Source organism: Kogia breviceps, chromosome 1 (assembly GCF_026419965.1).
Source record: "Kogia breviceps isolate mKogBre1 chromosome 1, mKogBre1 haplotype 1, whole genome shotgun sequence".
In the NCBI taxonomy this organism is placed as follows: Eukaryota; Metazoa; Chordata; class Mammalia; order Artiodactyla; family Physeteridae; genus Kogia; species Kogia breviceps.
Window position 1 is genome coordinate 22,719,664 of NC_081310.1, and position 20,002 is coordinate 22,739,665.

The window sequence follows — 20,002 nt, forward strand, 5'->3', positions numbered from 1 at the left end:
CTATCACTCCCTAAGAAGGAAATTACAAATCTGTGAACTTCCCATTACTGCAGCTGCAACAGTAAATTCCTGATGGCTGCTGGATGAAAGGAGCACCTGATTGGTTTCTCATTTCAGCATTTCCCATTGCAGGCATAGTCTCTTACTTGTGCTAAGTCTCATTCAAAATATTTTCCCTTCCTATTTTACTTGTTTTGTTTTTGGTTTTTTTTTTTTTTTTGGTCTGCACCACGTGGCTTATGGGATCTTAATTCCCCGAGCAGGGATTGAACCCTGGCCCATGGCAGTGAAAGTGCCGAGTCCTAACCACTGGACCGCTGGTGAATTCCCTCCCCTTTCTATTTTGAAAAAAAAGTTAGTTTTCTTCCTATTTTACTTTTCTCTCCATGAGGCAGTTTCTGGAACAGGGGAAGGTGAGCCTTGATTGACAGGATGCCACTTTCTTGCCAGCTGCTAATCTTTCCCTCCGCCCCTCATATTTCTTTTTCCTACAGTGTTCACCGTCTCGATGGACATTTGGGCTGTTTCATTCTGCTCTAGTTATGAGCACTTTTGTGCACACGTTTGAGTGCAGGGCTGGGATTTGAAGGGGAGACTCTCCGTGTGGATCCCTGCCCATCTCAGGGGAAGAAGTGTTGACTTGGCATCCAGCAGGCACCCCACTGCACGCTAAGCCACGTGGGAGAGCGTCTGGCCTGTGGATTTGGGACTCAAAAAAGTCCAGAGGCACCCGTGCGGCCAGGTAGGTCGCTGGTTTTGCTTCTGGGCTACAGAAAGGTCTGTGGGCCGGGGCGGGGGGGGGGGGGGGGGGGGGGAGAGACATGTCCACTAGATGGCGCCAAAGCCAGTAAGACGAGGCCTGGGCTTCGGAAGCCCCAATTGCTGCAGGGGAAGTGGTTCCAGCGTCTGACCCCTTCGTCCCTAGAAGACAGGTGAAGATTCTCCTAAGGCACCAGCTGCCTCACTTAAACACCTTGGAGGTCGCGCGGTGGGGAGCGGGGCAGCCGTGAATGGTTCCACAGCTTAAGCCCTGCCCGGGGGCTCTGGCCAATACAGGGGCTGAAATTCAGGCTGTGAGACTGGCCGTGACAGCCCAGGGGAGGGGCTGCTTTCTTCTCATTCATACAAGTTCAGAAAGCGCTTGCAGTGGCCTGGGGCGGGGCGGGGCGGGAGTTCCAGTAATACAGCCCCGTGTTCCATATTGCTAGTACCTGCAGAGGAACCCAGCTCCTGGAGAAAATATGGGATTGGATGGCACAAGGATTCTCTCTGCTGGCCACTGAAGGTTCGAGATGGCTGTAGACAGTCCTGCCCCACGAAGGAGCTCACCGTCAGGTAGGAAATAGACACTGGACAAATTGCAATTTGTTATGGCACTGCTCTAATGGTCCATTTGGAATCAAATAGGATGATGTGAGGGACGGTGCTTTGAAACACCTAAAGCCCTCATGCGCGTGGGATAATTCGCCATTTGTCGAGAAAAGCTTCAAAGCAGCAGCAATAGCAGAATCTCTCTCCCTCCTTCCTTCCCTCCCTCTTCTCTCTCCCACCCCCTCACTGTCCCTAAGTTCCGAGCCCACCCTGCTGCTCAGTCGCCCTAGCAGTGTCCAGGCTGCTCCACTCCCAGCATCTGAAGCTGCCCCAGGCTCCCAGGACTGGAGCTCAGGCCTGACTCTTTAAATTGTAAATGAATTTGCAGAGAAACGTTAGCCTCTGGCCCGGTTCCCAGCATACTGTAGGTGCGCGATGTAGGGTCAGAAGGAAGCAGGGAGGAAGAATGGACTCTGGCTGATCAGAGTTCCTTCCCTTCCCTTTCTGTGCTGGGGCAGGAGACGAGGTGTGGCTAAGTGGGTTTCCTGACTGTGGATGAGCATCTCCCCCCACACGGGGGTGACGTCACACCCTCCGTGGAGCGTGGGGTCTGTTTCCTCCCCTGGAATCTGGGGAGCCTGTGACTGCTTCGGAAGTGATGTTCTCTGATGACAGACTTCCCATTCGTTTTTTTTTTTTAATTTTTAAAATTTCTTTTTTGGTTGAGTTGGGTCTCTGTTGCTGCGCGCGGGCTTTCTCTAGCTGCGGCGAGAGGGGGCTACTCTTCGTTGCGGTGCGCAGGCTTCTCATTGCGGTGGCTTCTCTTGCCGTGGACCATGGGCTCTAGGTGCGTGGGCTTCCGTAGTTGTGGCACGTGGGCTTCAGTAGTTGTGGCTCGCGGGCTGTAGAGTGCAGGCTCAGTAGTTGTGGCGCACGGGCTTAGTTGCTCCGCGGCATGTGGGATCTTCCCGGACCAGGGCTCGAACCCGTGTCCCCTGCATTGGCAGGAGGATTCTTAACCACTGCGCCACCAGGGAAGCCCAACAGACTTCCCATTTGTGTTCTCTCTTTTGGGACATGCCCCCTGGGACCCTGATCGGCAGGTAAAGGGCCATCTACCCTGAAGCCACCAGGCTGGAGGGACCATGTGTAGCCAGAGATGCCAAGGGCCTCACTATTCCAGTCTCAGCGCAGGAGCCAGACCTTTTCACTTTTTTGTTTTTTCTTTTCCTCCTATGGCTGCGCCGTGCAGCATGTGGGATCTTAGTTCCCCGACCGGGGATCGAACCTATGCCCCCTTGCAGTGGAAGCACGGAGTCTTAACCACTGGACCGCCAGGGAAGTCCCAGGAGCCAGACCTTCTGATGACGCGCAAACCCCAGACGTTGAGCTGCTCAGCTAACACAGAGTGGAGCAGAGATGGGCTGGCCCTGCCCAAGTTGCAGATTCATTAACAAAATAATATTGTTTCGGGTCACTCTATTTTGGGGGCGGTGTTGTTTCACAGCAACAGAAAATGAAACACAAGGCCTGAAGCTGGGGTGACCAACCATCCTGGTTTGCTGGGAACTGAAAGGTTTCTGGGACTCAAGACATTCAGTGCTGACACTGGCAGGGTCCAAGGCACACGGAGAAAGCAGTGGTTCTCAAACTTTCATGTGTATCAGAAACACCTAGGGATTTATTAAAACACAGATGGCTGGGCCCCACCCCTAGAATTTAGTGGGTCTAGAGTTGGGTCTGATAATTGGCATTTCTAACAAGTTCCCTGTTGCTGGAGCCCAAACTTCCAGAAGGACTGGCCTGAATGAAAGGCTGAGTTCGGGACCTGCAAATCCCAGTTTACTGCATGTCCCACTACTTCATGCTCTGTGCAGTCCAGCAGTGTGGCAGGAAATGGAGGAGGTCAAGGTCCTCTGGGCGTCAACCAGGAGAAACCCACATTTTCCTGGCAGGGTGGCTGGGTGCTATGGAAACAAGGCTAAGCCCAGAAGTGCCCAGGCTCCTTGGCATCTGCTTCCCAGAGGGAGCCTTAGCCCCTGGGGAGGAGCGAAGTGAAAAAGCAAACAGCAGAGATCAGCACTCGGCCAGGGAGGGTGCCTGCAGGTGCCCACCTCTCAGGAAGCAATCCTGAGGACAAGCCTCTGCCAAGGAAACCACCCATCTCCCAGGGCCTTGAGTTTTGTAGCTAGACGGGACCTTTGCCATCATAGGGCCAGCCTCCTCTTTTAACTGGGCGGGGTGGGGGGAGCAGGCTGTGTGTTGACATGACTTGTCGAGACCACCCGTCGAGAACGAGGTGCAGTCAGAAGCTTCTCCCCTCCTACCTGGGTAGTGCTCCCTCCTACCTCAGCCTCTGGCCCCAGCTCCGCCTGGATGCCCACAGCTCCTCACCCCACTTGGTCCTACGCTGTGAACCCACATCCCCCTGATGGGCCCTCCGCATCTTGAGCATCTCAGTCCGCGTCAGCACCAGCCACCAGGAGCTGCAGGCCCGGGCAGAGGACAGCTAGAAAGCGGCTGCTGCCTTACTGCAGGGCCCCAAGCTTCAGTGTGAAGACTGCAGATTCCTGGACCCACCCCCGAGAGTCTGTCATGGGGCCCAGGCACCGACATTTTCGACAAGAGCCCTACGTGATTTGGATGCAGGTGGCGTTGGCCAGACTCTGAGAAGCAACCCCCTAGCATCATCTTCCACAGAAGGCCACCAACAAAGAGGTGATGAAGTGACAGAAACCTGACTCAAATACACTTGGGAGGAAGCCGGAATTTATTATTGGTTCTAAAACCCAGACAATGGACAAGGTAGAGCAAGGATGTCATTTGGCCTCATGGACAGTGGGAGCTGAGGCCTGGGATGAATTCTCTTGATTCTCATGGCTAATTTTTCCATCCAGCTGGACATAATTACCCACAGGTCACATCTTCCACCAGGGGGTCAACTCACTCTCCCAAATTAAGAAACTCTGGGGGGGCTTCCCTGGTGGCGCAGTGGTTGAGAGTCCGCCTGCCGATGCAGGGGACGTGGGTTCGTGCCCCGGTCTGGGAGGATCCCACGTGCCGCGGAGCGGCTGGGCCCGTGAGCCATGGCCGCTGAGCGTGCACGTCTGGAGCCTGTGCTCCACGACAGGAGAGGCCACAGCAGTGAGAGGCCCACATACCGAAAAAAAAAAAAAAAAAGAAACTCTGGGGGAAGGCTGATTGGGTCAGGTGCTTCTCCCTGGACCAGCGAGTAGGATCCTACACAGGCCCCAATAGCCCAGCCTGGTCAATACCGCTCAGGGTCTAAGAGAGGGAAATGTGGTGAAGAAGGGAGGACTTGGTTCCAGTCTGTGGAGGCTTCTCCCAACCACTGAGACTCTGGGCAGGAGACCTGGTATGGCAGCCAGCCTCCAAGACGGTCCCATGATTCTTGTCTCCTGGTATTCATGTACCTATGCAGTCCCTCCTATATTGAATAGGGCTGACCTGTGTGATGAATAGGATATTGCAGAAGTGATGAAGTGTCTTCCAAGGTTATGCTTTAAGAAGTATTGCAGCTTCTTCCTTGCTCACTCTCGGGTCACTGGCTCCAGGGGAGCCAGCTGCCATACTGTGAGGCACTCAGTCAGTCCTTTGGGCCAGGGCTGGGATGAGGGTGAGTGAGGCACTTGCCTCAGGCTCAGAATCTAAGGGGTTGCCAATAAAGTCAGTTATCAAGATAGACATTTTTAAGTAATATTTTATTTATTTATTTTTTTAATAGTACGTCAAGTATACCTCAATTTAAATATTTATTTATTTATTTATTTATGGCTGTGCTGGGTCTTCGTTTCTGTGCGAGGGCTTTCTCTAGTTGTGGCAAGCGGGGGCCACTCTTCATCGCGGTGTTGTGCGGGCCTCTCACTATCGTGGCCTCTCTTGTTGCGGAGCACAGGCTCCAGACGCGCAGGCTCAGTAGTTGTGGCTCACGGGCTTAGTTGCTCCGCGGCATGTGGGATCTTCCCAGACCGGGGCTCGAACCCGTGTCCCCTGCATTGGCAGGCAGATTCTCAACCACTGCGCCACCAGGGAAGCCCCTAAAGTAATATTTTAAAAAATTCATGCAAAAGATCCATCATGAACAAAATATCAAATTTTTAAATAAAGACAGGCTCAGTACGGTCTGAACTGTACTGGAGCCTGAAGCAAAAGGGAAAATCAGTAACACTGGTCCTGACAGCAATACTAGAGCCCGCCAGGAGTGTGGGAGGTCTCGGTCCCGGGGCTGAGGATCTAGTGACATCCACTCAGTCTCCCAACAAGTGACTGGATAAGAAGAACACACATGTGTTATTTTCTGGCTCCAGGAAGAAGGCAAATCTAGCAGGGCGTCTCCCTCTGTGTCTGGACTAGGGTGACTAAGCTAAGGTCCACTTAGCCAAGCAGAACAGTAGCTGGCCACTTCCAGGGCTGCAGCCTGATAATGACTAAGAATCGTAATAACCACATTTGTGGATTACTTATCACGTGCCAGGTCCTTTGCCAAGCACTTTTCAGGTATTAACTCCACTCCTCAGTGGGGACCTGAGCTAGGTTCTAATCACTATCTTACAAATGAGGGAACAGAAGTACAGAGACTTAAGTAACTTGCCCACGTTTCCACAGAGCGAGTGGTCGGAGCTGGGGTTTGACCCCAGGCAGTGTCTGCCTCTGGAGTTTCTTAATTACATTCAGCTGCATTTGAATCTCAGCTCTGCCGAGTATTTGCTGTCTATACTGGGAAAATTACTTCACCTCTTTAGGCTCAGTGTTCACCCCTGTAAACTGGGGATAGTAGATGAGCGCATGCTTAAAGCACTTAGCACCATAGTTGCTAAGAAGCAAATGAACACTCAGCATTAGCCATTATTCTTCTTCCGTCAGGTGCACTTGAACTTCAGATGGTAGCTTCCACTCAGGGACGGTCTCCCCCTGGCCTTTCCCTCCACTTCCTTTTTTACTGGCTTCTGTAACCATCCTCCCTCACTCTGCAGGGACCCCTTGCCTCTCATGGGATTGAACCTACTCCCCACCCAACCCTCATGCCGTGAAGCTCAGAAAATCCAGGAAGAGCGATGGGATGCTGGGGAGAGCCTGGGGTGGGTGTGGGGAGAGGAGCAGGAGGTGAGCCAGGCAGGGAGAGCGTGGCCCTGGGGCAGGAAGCGCCCGGCTAGGGGAGGCCTCAGGGCCCCAAGCGAGCAAGCTTGCCGAGCTTGATCCTGTCTGCTTCCCTGGCTGCAGCCCCGACTCACAAGGAGACCTACCAGAGTGGACACACCGACTAACCCGCGGGTCTTCTCCCCTCCCCACCGCCAGGCGCCACCAGGGCGATCCCAGAGGCCTCGTAGGTGGGAAGGGGATCCAGGAGCACAGGGCAGGCTGGGCCGCTGCGTGGAAACCTGGCTTGAGGGGATGGAGGGACCACCTCTGCCATTCGTCCGCCAACACCCCCACCCCCCGCCCGCCCAAATTCATGCTCATAAAACAGCTTGTGGGCACAGGCTGGGGACCAGTGACTGCGTGTGCACTGGAGTGCTGGTGGCAGTGAGCTCTGCCAGGTGGCTCCTGCTGGGCGCTACTCCCCTTCAGCCATGCCACCCAGTGTCACCCAACAAACCCATCACGACGTCCCAAGTCTGTCTAGTCTTCTGAAAAGACTTGCTCTCTTCTCTTATTGCCATCCTGGCTCCTGCCCTCCTGGGAAGGGATGACCTTCATCCCGTGGCGGGTCCCCGATGCCGTGCTGGAAGCGTGAGACACACAGATGAAAGGTGCTCTAGGATTCTCGGTTCCAGTCTGCAGGGGGTGGGGGGTAAGAGCCGATTTGGTCCCAGTGTCTGGGCTATGGTAGGAGGCTATGCAAGGACAGGGGCAGCAGAGGGAGTTCCAGAGTCCTGAAGGTCACCAGGAGTTGGCCAGGGGAAGTAGAAGTGTCCCCAGAGGAAAGGCCCTGCAGGGTAACTGGGATGAATTCTGGGGGCGTGTCCTGGAGGCAAGTGGGGAGGAGTGGGGAGGTGGAGCCGATGCTGCTGGGCTTTGTAATTAGCGGGCTTTCATAGTTTGGCTTTTATCTAGAATCCTCTGGGGATCCAAAGGGTTTTAAGCTGAGGGACATGATTAGATCTGCCTTTTGGAAAGCTCTCTGGCTGCAGAGAATGGATGGGTGGATGGGGAGGCCGGGAGAAGAGTGGAGGGAGAACAGGTGCCGGCCCTGGGAGGAGAGCGTTGGCGTGGGAACCAAGAGGACTTGGGGGCTGATGAGGGGAGACTCTAAAGAGGACACAGTTTGCTGACATGGGGGATTGAGGAAGAGGGCAGATTTGGGGAAGGTTTCCGACACGTCCACAGAAGAATCCAGAAGGTACCTGGATAGCACCGTGTAACTGCGGCACCTCCCTTAACCCCCTTGAGCAGGAGTTGCAGGCCCATTGTTTCTAAGTTTGTCCCTCAACCCTCCTCCCCCCTCCTCCTCCCACATGACCAAGACCCCAAACCTACTCAGTTTAAAGGGTGGGGCTTCCCTGGCGGCGCAGTGGTTAAGAATCCGCCTGCCAATGCAGGGGACGCAGGTTCGAGCCCTGGTCCGGGAAGATCCCACATGCCGTGGAGCAAGTAAACCTGTGTGCCACAACTACTGAGCCTGCGCTCTAGAACCCACAAGCCACAACTACTGAGCCTGTGTGCCACAACTACTGAAGCCCGCGAGCCACAACTACTGAAGCCGGTGCGCCTAGAGCCCGTGCTCCGCAACAAGCCACCGCAGTGAGAAGCCCGTGCACCGCAACGGAGAGCGGCCCCCACTCGCGGCAGCTACAGAAAGCCCGTGCGCAGCAACACAGCCATAAATTAATTAATTTTAAATTAATTAGTTTTCAAAAGGGGTGGGTACTGTGGTCTGCAGCTGTGACTCCCATAGGACTTGATAACACTGCTCAGGGCCCCAGCACATCCGGTGGGGTGGCCCTCGCTATGAATCGTGGCCCCGCGGTCCTCTGCAAACTGCCACTCAGAACAGGTCCTGTCACCTGCCAGCTCTGACTCCAAAACCTATCCTGAACTCAACCCTCCCGTCTCCACCGCACCACCCCACAGTTCAAGCCACCAGCGCCTCACCTGGACCACTGCCTCCTAACTGGTCGGCCAGCCTCTGCTCTGGCTTCCCCACTCTCGATATGGCAACCAGAGTAATCTTTTCAAAATATAAACCAGATCATGTCACACACTGGGTTAACACCCCTCTGTCTGCATGGGCTAACTTACCACTCAGGCCTCAGACAAAATATCCCCTCAGAGAAGCCTTCTTGACTCCTCCCCCACCCAAGCTAGATTAGTGGCCCCAGCCTCAGTATCCCATCACCTTCTTCTACTTACTTTGTCGCTCTTTCATTATCTGACATTATCTTGTTGCCTTGCTTCCTTGCCTTGGTCTGTCTCTGCCCGACAGGATGTCAGCTGTCTGACAGCAGGGCCCTTGCTGGGCTCGATGGTCCAGTATCACCGGCGTCCGGTGCCGGGATAATAGGTGCTCGAGGAGCATCTGTTCAAGGAACTGTTAATGCAACAGGGCCCCTGGTGCAAACTGCCTCTGAGCCCTGGCATTTGGGCAGCCTGGTGATCTCCCCTGACCTGAAGACAGCACCTAGTGACAAGGGTCAGGTAGAGGAGTGAGACTCTGACAGCCTGCTCTCCGTGCCAGCCTCCTCCTGCCCGGCCCTCCCCGCCGGTACCCCAGCACCGCTCTCCTCTCCCAGTGTCCCAAGTCTGCTCCACGGTCTGCTCTGTGGAGAGGACACTCCTTTTAGGGAACCCCTACTCCTACTCCACTTCGGCGGTGAAGCCAGGAGCTGGTGGGAGCTAGAGGGGAGCAGGCCGTCCAGAGCAGAGGGGCAGCACTAGCTTTGGTCAGTCACTGGAGAACAGGCTGCGAGCTGAGAGCACAGCCGTGAGTCCACATCTCGCATACAGGCTTCCAGTGTCCCTGTGCCGCCACGGCCTCTCTGCGGGGTCCAAAGACTGAATCGGGAGCCTCCCTCCCATTCTCTAAACTGCTCACATTGTTTACTACACACAGGCCCTCATTAAACCTAAGAAAGCCCTGCAGGAGGAGCTCCTGTTTTTTGGGTGCCTCCCCTGGCGTGTGGGGAAGGAGGGCTGCGGCCAGAATCCTGGGAACACTGGCCTTCAGGAGACGGGAGGAAGCGGAGGCTAAGGCGAGGATGAAAGTGCCCAGAGGCTCCGAAGGAAGTCTAGAGAGGACGCTGGAGGCCAGTGGAGCAGAGGATTTCAAGAAGGAAGTAGTAAACAGGGTCAACGTTGCCAAGCAGTCCGGGTTGCAGAAGTGTCAGTGGTTCACCACTGAGATTGTTGGTGACTCTGGTGGGGGCAGAAGCTAGCCAGGCGTTGTAGACACGAGGAGCCTGGGACTTCTTCCTCAGTAGCTTGTGCCTGTGATGGAAGGGAGACGGGGCAAAAGCTCATAGGGCTCAGGGGACATGAGCCTTTTTCCTTTTGAGATGGAATGTGAGCATGTCTACATGGGAAGAGAAAGGCGGCCGGGCCAGAAGAGAACCTAAATGATGCAGGGAGGCCCCGGGGGACAGGGGGTGGAATGGGATCGGTGGGCAGCAAGGCAGCAACGTGAGGTGATGCACAGTGGCGATGAAAGGGCTTCTTTCTCACTTGTTGGCAGGAAGCGAGCTCACTTGCTGGAGTTGGGGGTCGAGGGGCAGCGGCAGGGCGGTAATTGTTGCTGTAGGGGAGGGAGGGCGGGTCGTGCGAAGAAGTGAAGGGGCCCTGAGGCCACGTGACCTGGACCAACACCCTCGAGAGGGAGCAGGAGACTTTCTCTCCAGAAGCATTTGTCAGCCCAAGTGTAGAAACAGATTCGAGGGTTTTGCTTTCCTCCTCCTCCTCCAAACCCTCATTTTACGGAGGCAAGTCTTGTCGTTACTTTGGTTAGCAGTATGGCTCCACGAGAGCTGGCTTTAACGATAAAACCTGCTGGATAGAAGAAAATTCTTCCATAAAAGCCACCCAAAAAACTATCCAAAAAAAGGGGGGGTGGGGGGAGTGTCATGGGTCTACATTTACAGGTGAAATAAAATAGTACAGTCCCACCGAAGCATACATACCAAGGCCTCTCGCAAAATGACTGGAGAAACCAAGAGTATTAAAAAACAGTTTCCAAGTAAAATGACTGGGTAGCTCCAAATCTAGTTTTGGTTCTGCTGCAAATGATTACGTGCTTTTATGTAGGTGCGCCGTTTCCTTTTTCTTAAAAAAAACTTGTTAAAAGGGAGTGGAATTAGAGAGCTGCGGACTCCCTGGGCTCTGAGGCTCTGAGCCTGAGAAATTTCCGTGCGTCAGCAACCCCCGGGGCAGCCGCAGGGACGCCGTCTGGTGGCTCTGACCCCAGTCATGCTGCCCTGACCTGGCAGCAGGCCTCCACCAGCAGTGGCCACTCCCGCTCCGGGGACTGTTGTTAGTCTGGAGCTTGGCTTTAGCCACTCCTTCTTCCTTTAAGTTTGTCTCCAGCATTTGGGGCTCTTTCTGGCCAGGATGGAGATCTTCGTAGTAGGGATACCAGGAGGAAATATGTCTGCTCCCAGCATGAACGAACTGCCCAGGAGGGAAGGAATTCTGTCACAAAACATCTGAGAGATCAGTTCATCTGGTCCAAACCTCCCATTTCACAGATAAGAAATACAAGTCAGCCCAGAAGAGCTGCGTCTTTGTTAACCTCACAGTTGGTGGCAGCACCTGTGTGCCCTACACACTGGGGGCAGGGTAGGCGGGTCGGGCCGTCTTGGAAAGACAGGGAAACTGAGAAAAGAGGGAGGCAGCCTGTTCAGATGCTGGCAGTTAGTACGTGAAGCCAGAAAGCATTACCAAGATTTTGTGGTACACCCATTTTGGGGCCAGAAGAAACAAAAATCTTCACTTTAATTTTCTGTGATCCCCGTGGACTGCCTGTCTGTGTATGTACTCAGTGCTTTGTTGTGTAATACAATGACTTCCCCAAGATGCTACACAGGTATACAATCCCTTAGGCAGAAATAGTATTCACAGGATATTAATAAATGGAACATAAAGACAGTGTTGGCCACAGACGTTTTAATTCCTTAAGGGATTTAATTATATTAAAGAGCTAAACGAATCTGTTCCAGGGAAGATTCTGTTCCCCTTTCACAGCCAGTTCATGGCAAAAGGTTTCTGGGGACAGGCAGCTGTCCCCAGAGACAATTAACTGAGGCTCCAGGCTACTGCTGGTTGCCTTATTCGGCTCAACTCTGAGGAGTTCCTGACAGTCACTGTGGGGGGACGATACAGGCAGAAACCCCTCAGTCTCCTCACAGATCGCTGAGAAAAGGGCCTTTAAAACAAACAGAAAGAAGGCAGACAGAAGACTCTGGAGAAGTAGCCAAATAAAGGCCTTTGAGACCACAGAGGAGAGGCTTACTGCATGCACAGCTCAAAGTATAATCACCAGCTGGCTGTGACAGATCTGTCCTCATCAGACCTTGGACTCTAAAGCTAGTTCTCAATATAATCCTGAAGCCCAGTGGTGGATGTGGAGAGTGTTATCTGTTCTCTATCCCCTCTGCACTTACTGTTTTAAAAGGTTCAGCAATCTTGTTTATGCCACAGGTTTAACAAAGCAAAAGCCTTCAAAAAATCACTATGTCCAACCCAAAGAATTGGAGAAAATATTTGCAAACCATTTATCTGTTAAAGGATTGATACCCAGAATATATAAAGAACGTCTACAACTCAACAACAAAAAACCAAACCACCCAGTTAAAAAAATGGGCAAAGGACTTGACTAGACATTTCTCCAAAGACATACAAGTAGCTAACAGGCATGTGAAAAGATGCTCAACATCACTAGTCATTAGGGAAATACAAATCAAAACCACAGTGAGATACCACTTCACACAAATTGGGATGGCTGTTTCATAAATATATATAACAGGCAATGGAGAGAAACTGGAACTCTTGTACATTGCATTCTGGTAGCACTGTAGAAAACAGTACAGATGTTCCTCAAAAAATGAAAAATAGATCCAGCTATTCCACTTCGGAGTATATAACCCAAAGAGTTGCAAAGTAGGGTCTTGAAGAGATATTTGCACACCCATGTTTATAGCATTGTTCACAACAGCCAAGATGTAGAAACAACCCAAATGTCCATCAAAAGATGAATGGATAAACAAAATGTGGTATACACAGATATACAATGGAGTAAGATTCAGCTTTAAAAAGGAATGAAATTCTGACATATGCTAAACATGGGTAAACCTTGAAGACATTATGCTAACTGAAATAAACCAGAAACAGAACAAATATTGCATGATTCCAATTATATGAAGTATACAGAGGAGTCAAATTCATAGAGATAGAAAGGTAGAATAGTGATTACCAGAGGCTGGGGCAGAGGGTAAGAGAGTTACTGTTTAATGGGGACAGAATTTCAATTTGGGATAATGAAAAATTTCTAGAGATATTGGTGATGTTTGCACAACACATGAATATACTTAATGCCACTGAAATGTACACTTAAAAATGGTTAATATAGTAAATATTATGTTATATATATTTTACTAAAATAAAAATAAATTAAATAAAAAAATCAATCTGTCACCAGATTGGTACAACTGTCATGTCTCAATACCAGTATCAAATAATCTTGTTCTAAGGCTGGAGAGAAAAAATGTGAAATCTTTTCAAGACAGAATAACTTATTCTAAAAGACTCCTGGGGACCTCCCTGGTGGTGCAGTGGTTAAGACTCTGTGCTCCCAATGCACGGGGCCCAAGTTTGATCCCTGGTCAGGGAACTAGATCCCACATGCGTGCCGCAACTAAGAGTTCACAGGCAACAACTAAGGAGCCCGCCTGCTGCAACAAAGACCCAGTGCAACCAAGTAAATAAATATTTTTTAAAAAAGACTCCTGGATACAAGATCAATATGAAGTTAGCAACAAATCACGATAAAAGGCATTTAAAAAATATATTTTCTAGGTTCACCATTCTTTTTAAAAAATTTTTTTAAAATTTTATTTATTTATTTATTTTTGGCTGTGTTGGGTCTTTGTTTCTATGCGAGGGCTTTCTTTAGTTGTGGCAAGCGGGGGCCACTCTTCATCGCTGTACGCAGGCCTCTCACTATCGCGGCCTCTCTTGTTGCGGAGCACAGGCTCCAGACACGCAGGCTCAGTAGTTGTGGCTCACGGGCCCAGTTGCTCCGTGGCATGTGGGACCTTCCCAGACCAGGGCTCGAACCCGTGTCCCCTGCATTAGCAGGCAGATTCTCAACCACTGCACCACCAGGGAAGTCCTCACCATTCTTAATATGTAGAAATACATTAACAATGGAAGAAAAACTGAATAATATTAAAAAATCATAACTTTCCTTGGGCCCATCTCAGAGCTATTACAAAGGAACCAAATAAACTGAATTCCAAAGGGTAATGAACCCATCCAAGCAGAGAAAGGGATGCACTGAGCATGTCATATTATGCTGATCATGGAAGAAAAAGGTGAGTGCCATTGGAGATAAGGAAGAAGAAATGAACTAAAATTTTAACAAGTTTTTAAAGGCCAAGTGTGGGCTAGTGTGTCAATTTTGACAGCAGAGAGGACCAGAAAAGGAGAACTCACACTCACTTGCAAGCTCTTTTCTGGGTTGGGCCTCCAACAGTACAGACCAGGAGGATGGAGAGAACCACCCTTGGCGGCACATGCATGCAGGAGTGATAGGCTGCTCTGGGGGAACAGATGTGAAAACCCACCTCCTTCCCAGGAATCCTTCTCTCCTCCACAGCCCAGGCAAAAATCTATTCTAAAGACACTAGGGAGGACATGAAATATGCTGCTGTAATGTTTTTATACTGTACATGAAGTGGTATAATATATTTGAAGGTAGACTGTGACACATTAAAGACATGTATTATGAACTCTAGCACAAACACTAAGTAAACCAAAAAGAGTAAAAACAAAAGAATAAGTCAATAGGAGAATTCCAAAAGAAGGCAGTAAAAAAGAGGAAAAATCATCCAAAGAACAGATGCAACAAAGAGAAAACAGCAAGAGTATAGAGTTAAATGCATATCTACCAACAATTACATTAAATGTAAATTGTCTAAACACTCCCATTAAGAGCAAATGATTTTTTTAAAAAAAATCCGACTATATGCTATCAATAAGAAACCCACTTTAGATATAAAGACATGGACAGGTTAAAAGTAAAAACATGGAATAAGATATACCCTGTAAACTTTAATCAAAAGAAAGCTTAAGTGGCAGTATTAATACAAGATGAAACAGACTTTAGGACAAGGAATAAAACTTAGGAATGAAGAGATACATTACATAATAAAAAAGAGGTCAATCCATCAAGACATAACAATCATAAATGTAGACACCCAATAATAGAGCTTCAAAATACATAATTCAAAAATCGACCAAAAAAAAGGATTCAAAATAGACAAACTCAGAATTTAGTTGAAGACTTTAACACTCCTTTGTTGGTAATTGACAGGGCATACATAAAATCAGTGAGGATATAGAATACTTTAATACTACTATCAACCAACTTGACCTGCTTGACATTTACAAAAACATTCTACCCACCAAGAACAGATAACACATTCTCTTTAAGTGAACGTGGAACATCTACTAAGAGAGACTATTCTGGGATCTAAAACAAGTCTCAATAAATTAAAAAGGACTGAAATCATATAAAATATGTTCTTTGGCCACATGGAATTAAATTAGAAATCAACAACAGAAAACATTTTGGAAATTTCCAAATATTTTGAAATGAAACAATGCACTTCTAAATAACTTACATATCAAAGAAGAAATCACAAAGAAAATTAGAAAATATTTTAAATAAATGCAAAAGTACCAAATTTACCAATATACCAAATTTATGGGATGTAGATAAAGCAGCATTTAGAGGGAAACTCATAGCTTCAAATGACTAGACAAAGAAAGATCTCCAATTAATAACCTAATAAGCTACTTTAAGAAACTGGGGGGTGGAGAGGTGGGAGCAAATTAAACCCAAAACAAGCAAAAGGAAAGGAGTAATAGTAAGAGGTAAAATAAATTATGTTAAAAAAAAATCTATGAAACCAACAGCTGATTCTCTAAAGAAAAATAAATCACTAGCCAATCAGATCAAGAGAGAGAAGATACAGACCAACTGGAATGAAAGAGGAGACAACTCTATACAGATCCTCAGACATTAAGTGAACAATAGGAAATATGAATAAATTTATACCAGTAAATGATAGTTTGGTAAAATGGACACACTCCTTGAAAGTGACAAACTACCAAAGCTCACTCAAGAAGAAACAGATAACCTGAATAGCTCTACGTATGTATCAAAAAAGTAAGTTCACAGTTAAAAAGAAAGAAAATTCCAGGCTGAGATAGCTTCTCTGGAGAATTCCACCAACGTTTAAGGAAGAAATAATAAGAAGCCTACACATGCTCTTCCAGAAAATAGATGAGAGTATACTTCCCAACTCATTTTATGAGGCCTCCATTACTCTGAAACCAAACCCAGACAACAATATTATCAGAAAACAAAACTACATATCAACATCACTCATGAACACAGACATAATTTTAAAAATTGAATCCAGTAATATATAAAAAGGATCATTACCAAGTAGGGTTTATCCCAGAAATGCAAAGTTGGCTCAACATTCGAAAAGCAATCAATATATTTCAACATATCAATAGGCCAATAAAGGAAAGTCATGTATATCTCATCTCCATAGACAAAGAAAAAGCATTTGGCAATATTCAACATATAATAACTCTCAGACTTCCCTGGTGGTGCAATGGTTACGAATCCGCCTGCCAATGCAGGGGACATGGGTTTGAGCCCTGGCCCTGGAAGATCCCACATGCCGCGGATCAACTAAGCCCATGTGTCACAACTACTGAGCCTGCGCTCTAGAGCCCGCAAGCCACAACTACTGAGCCCGTGTGCCACAACTACAGAAGCCTGTGCGCCTAGAGCCTGTGCTCCACAACAAGAGAAGCCACTGCAATGAGAAGCCCATGCACTGCAATGAAGGGCAGCCCCTGCTCACAGCAACTAGAGAAAGCCCAGCGCAGCAACGAGGACCCAATGCAGCCAAAAATAAATTTAAAAAACAAAACAAAACAAAAAACTCTCAGCAAGTCAACAGAAGGGGACTTTCTCAACTTGATAAAGAAAAACCAATAGCTATCATCATCCTTAATGGTTAGGACTAAATGTCTTCTCTTTAAGATGGACTAAAGCAAGGATGTCTACTCTTATTACTCCTTTTAAAAGGAGTGTTTTGCAGGGAGCTGAGCCGTTATAGAGGCAGCGTGCACCCCGAGCAGTGAGAGTGGCACTGCCAAGCTCCTTCCTTGGAAACTACACTCAGCATCAAGCCACCAGAGCTGTGAACTGTGTCTGTGAACATCTGCACTTTACCTCGATTTATTTTGTACATGTTAGCAAGATATGTCCTAACATAACTGCTGTTTCACTTTATGCCACTTTGGCTTATGAAAGGTTTCACAGGAATGCTCTACTTTCAGTGGGGGAAACCTGTATATGGTCAACTAATTTTTGACAAAGGTGCCAAGGCAATTCAAAAGAGGAAAGAGTCTTTTTAATAAATGGTGGTAGAATAAGTGGACATTTATGTACAAAGACAAAAAAACCCCCTGTTACCTCACATTATACACAAATATCAATTTGAAATGGATCATAAAACTAAAATGTAAAACTAAGCTATAAAACTTCTGGAAGAAAATACAACAGAAAACCTTGAGTTAGGCCAAGATTTCTCAGGACACAGAAACCACAAATCATACAAGAAAAAACTAAACTTGGGGCTTCCCTGCTGGCGCAGTGGTTGAGAGTCCGCCTGCCGATGCAGGGGACACGGGTTTGTGCCCCGGTCCGGGAAGACCCCACGTGCCGCGGAGCGGCTGGGCCCGTGAGCCATGGCCACTGAGCCTGTGCGTCCGGAGCCTGTGCTCCGCGGCGGGAGAGGCCACAGCAGTGAGAGGCCCACATACCACAAACAAAACAAAACAAACCCCCCAAAACCCTAAACTTCATTACATTAAAATGTCTGCTCATCAAAAGGTACTGTTAAGAAAATGAAAAGACAAGCCAAAATATGAGAGCAAATATTTGCAAAACACATTCCTGTAAAGGGTTTGTATCCTGAAATATAGGGAACTCTTAAAAGTAAATAGTAAGAAAATAGCCCAGTCAAAAAAGAGCAAAAGATCTGAACTGATAATGCATCAAATGATAGATATGGATGGCAAATAAGCACATGAACAGATGCTCAACGTCTAGTCCTTAGTGAACTACAAATGAAAATCACAACGAGATACTTGTACCTATTAAATGGCTAAAAATTTTTAAATGACATACAAAGTGCTGGTTAGGATATGAAGTAACTAGACAGAACTGTGTTGGTGGGAATGCAAAATGGCAGAGCTACTTTGGAAAGCAGTTTGGCAGTTTGTTTAAAAAAAAATTAAACATATACTTACTAAACAACTTAGCAAACCCACACCTAGATATTAATCCATGAATAATGAGAACATATATCCACACAGTTACCTATACATGAATGTTTACAGCAGCTTTATTCCTAATTACCAAAAATTAGAAAAACCCAAATATCACTAACAGATGAATGGATAAACAATAGAATACTTCTATGGTATACAACAGAATACTTCTCAGCAATGAAATAGATTTATATATCTACAAGGATGAGTCTCAAATGCATTATGTTTAATAAAAACATCCAGACACAAAAAGCTCCACTTGTTTACATTTATATGACATTCTGGCAAAGGCAAATCTACAGGGTCAGAAATCAGACCAGTGGTTGCCAGGAGGCAGCGAAAGGGGACTGACTCCAATGGGACAAGGTAAAAAAATTTGGCATCGTGACACCTAACAATACAACTCAAAAGGGTGCATTTTACTGCCTTTAATTTATACCTCAATAAGCCTCAATATAAACTTGATATTTAAAAAACGACAAAGATAAAAAAAGATAATCTACAATAGCACCAAAAAAGTATCAGAGATTTAAAGATGTATTTAAGAAACAAATGAAATTATCCTGAGATACATATGCAAAATGATATAGGTACATGATCATTTACTGCAAAATTCTAATGGCAAAGATTGGAAACCTAGATATCCTTTATTACTGAAGTTGTACAATCCATTTATTGATAGGCCAAAAATAAACTGAAACATGTATGGTTTCAACAAGGATTTTCAACAAGGATTCCAACTGATTTTCAAGGAGCATTCCAAGACCATTCAATGAAGAACAGTCTCTTCAACAAATGGTGCTGGGACAACTGGATAACCATGTGCCAAAGAATGAAGCTGGAACTCCACCTCACTTCATATACAAAACTTAACTCAAAATGGATCAATAACCCAAATGTAAGACCTAAAACTATCAAACTATTAGAAGCAAACATACAGGTAAATCTTCATGACCTCGGATTTGGTAGTAGATTCTTAGATTTGACACCAAAAGCACAAGCAACAAAAGAAAAAATAAGATAAACTGGACTTCATAAAAATGAAAGACTTTTGTGTATCCAAGGGACCTTATCAACAATGTGAAAAGACAATTTAGAGAATGGGAAAAAATATTTACAAATCTAATAAGGGTTTAATATTCAGAATACATAACAAACTCTTACAACTCAACAACAAAAAGACAAATGACCCAATTTAAAAATGGGCGATGGACTTGAATAGACATCTCTCCAAAGAAGATACAGAAATGGCCAACAAGCACATGAAGAGATAACCAACATCACTGGTTGTTAAGGGAATGCAAATCTAAACCACAATGAGATACCACTTCACATACACTATGAGGCCAGAAAAAAAAACCCCAAACAGAAAACAACAAGTGTTGGAGAGGGTGTGGAGAAATAGGAACTCTCATTTGTGGTCAATGGGAATGTAAAATGGTGCAGCCGCTGCAGGGAACGATTTGGCAGTTCCTCGAGAAGTTAAACATAGAATTATCATATGACACAACCATTCTTCTCCTAGATATACACCCAAAAGAACCAAGAACAAGTATGCAAACAAATATTTGTTCACAAATGTTCATAACAACACTATTCACAACAGCCAAAATGTAGAAACAACCCAAATGTCCATCAACAACAAATGAACAGATAAACAAACTGTGGTCTAGCCAAAGAATGGATTATCATTCAGCCATAAAAAGCAATGAAGTACTGATAACATGCAACAACTTGGATGAACCTTGAAAACATTATGCTAAGCGGAAGAAGAAAAACACAAACTGTCACATATTATATGATTCCTTATATATGAAATATCCAGAATAGGCAAATCCAAAGAGTCAGAAGACAGATTAGCAGTTACCAAGGGATGGGAGGAGCAGGAAATGGTGTGATTTTTTTAATGGGTATGCGTGTTCTGCTGGGCAGATGAAAAAATTTTAGAGGCGGTGGTTACACACTGTGAATGCACTAAATGTCACTGAATTGTACACTTTATAATGATTAATTGTATGTTATGTGATTTTCATCTAATAAAAAGAGAAAAAGATGCATTGGTCTATCCAACGACATATATATTTATAAAAAAGAATGGGGGCTT

At 47.0% G+C, this 20,002-nt stretch overlaps 1 long non-coding RNA gene across 4 annotated transcripts in view; it reads left to right on the forward strand.

Annotated features, from left to right (window-relative positions):
* The window catches only part of LOC131758097 (uncharacterized), a 43,454-nt gene extending 26,452 nt beyond the window's left edge, over positions 1 to 17,002 (forward strand). For 2 of the 4 annotated variants that reach the window (XR_010839596.1, XR_010839600.1), the window contains exons 4-6: positions 495 to 742; positions 1,209 to 1,335; positions 2,564 to 4,270. This is a non-coding gene — a long non-coding RNA (uncharacterized lncRNA). Of the gene's footprint in view, positions 1 to 494; positions 743 to 1,208; positions 1,336 to 2,563; positions 4,271 to 9,382; positions 9,965 to 16,648 lie in introns of those variants that run through there. The other 2 variants (XR_010839599.1, XR_010839597.1) reach the window with 2 other exon arrangements.
* Positions 17,003 to 20,002: the final 3,000 nt, after the last annotated feature.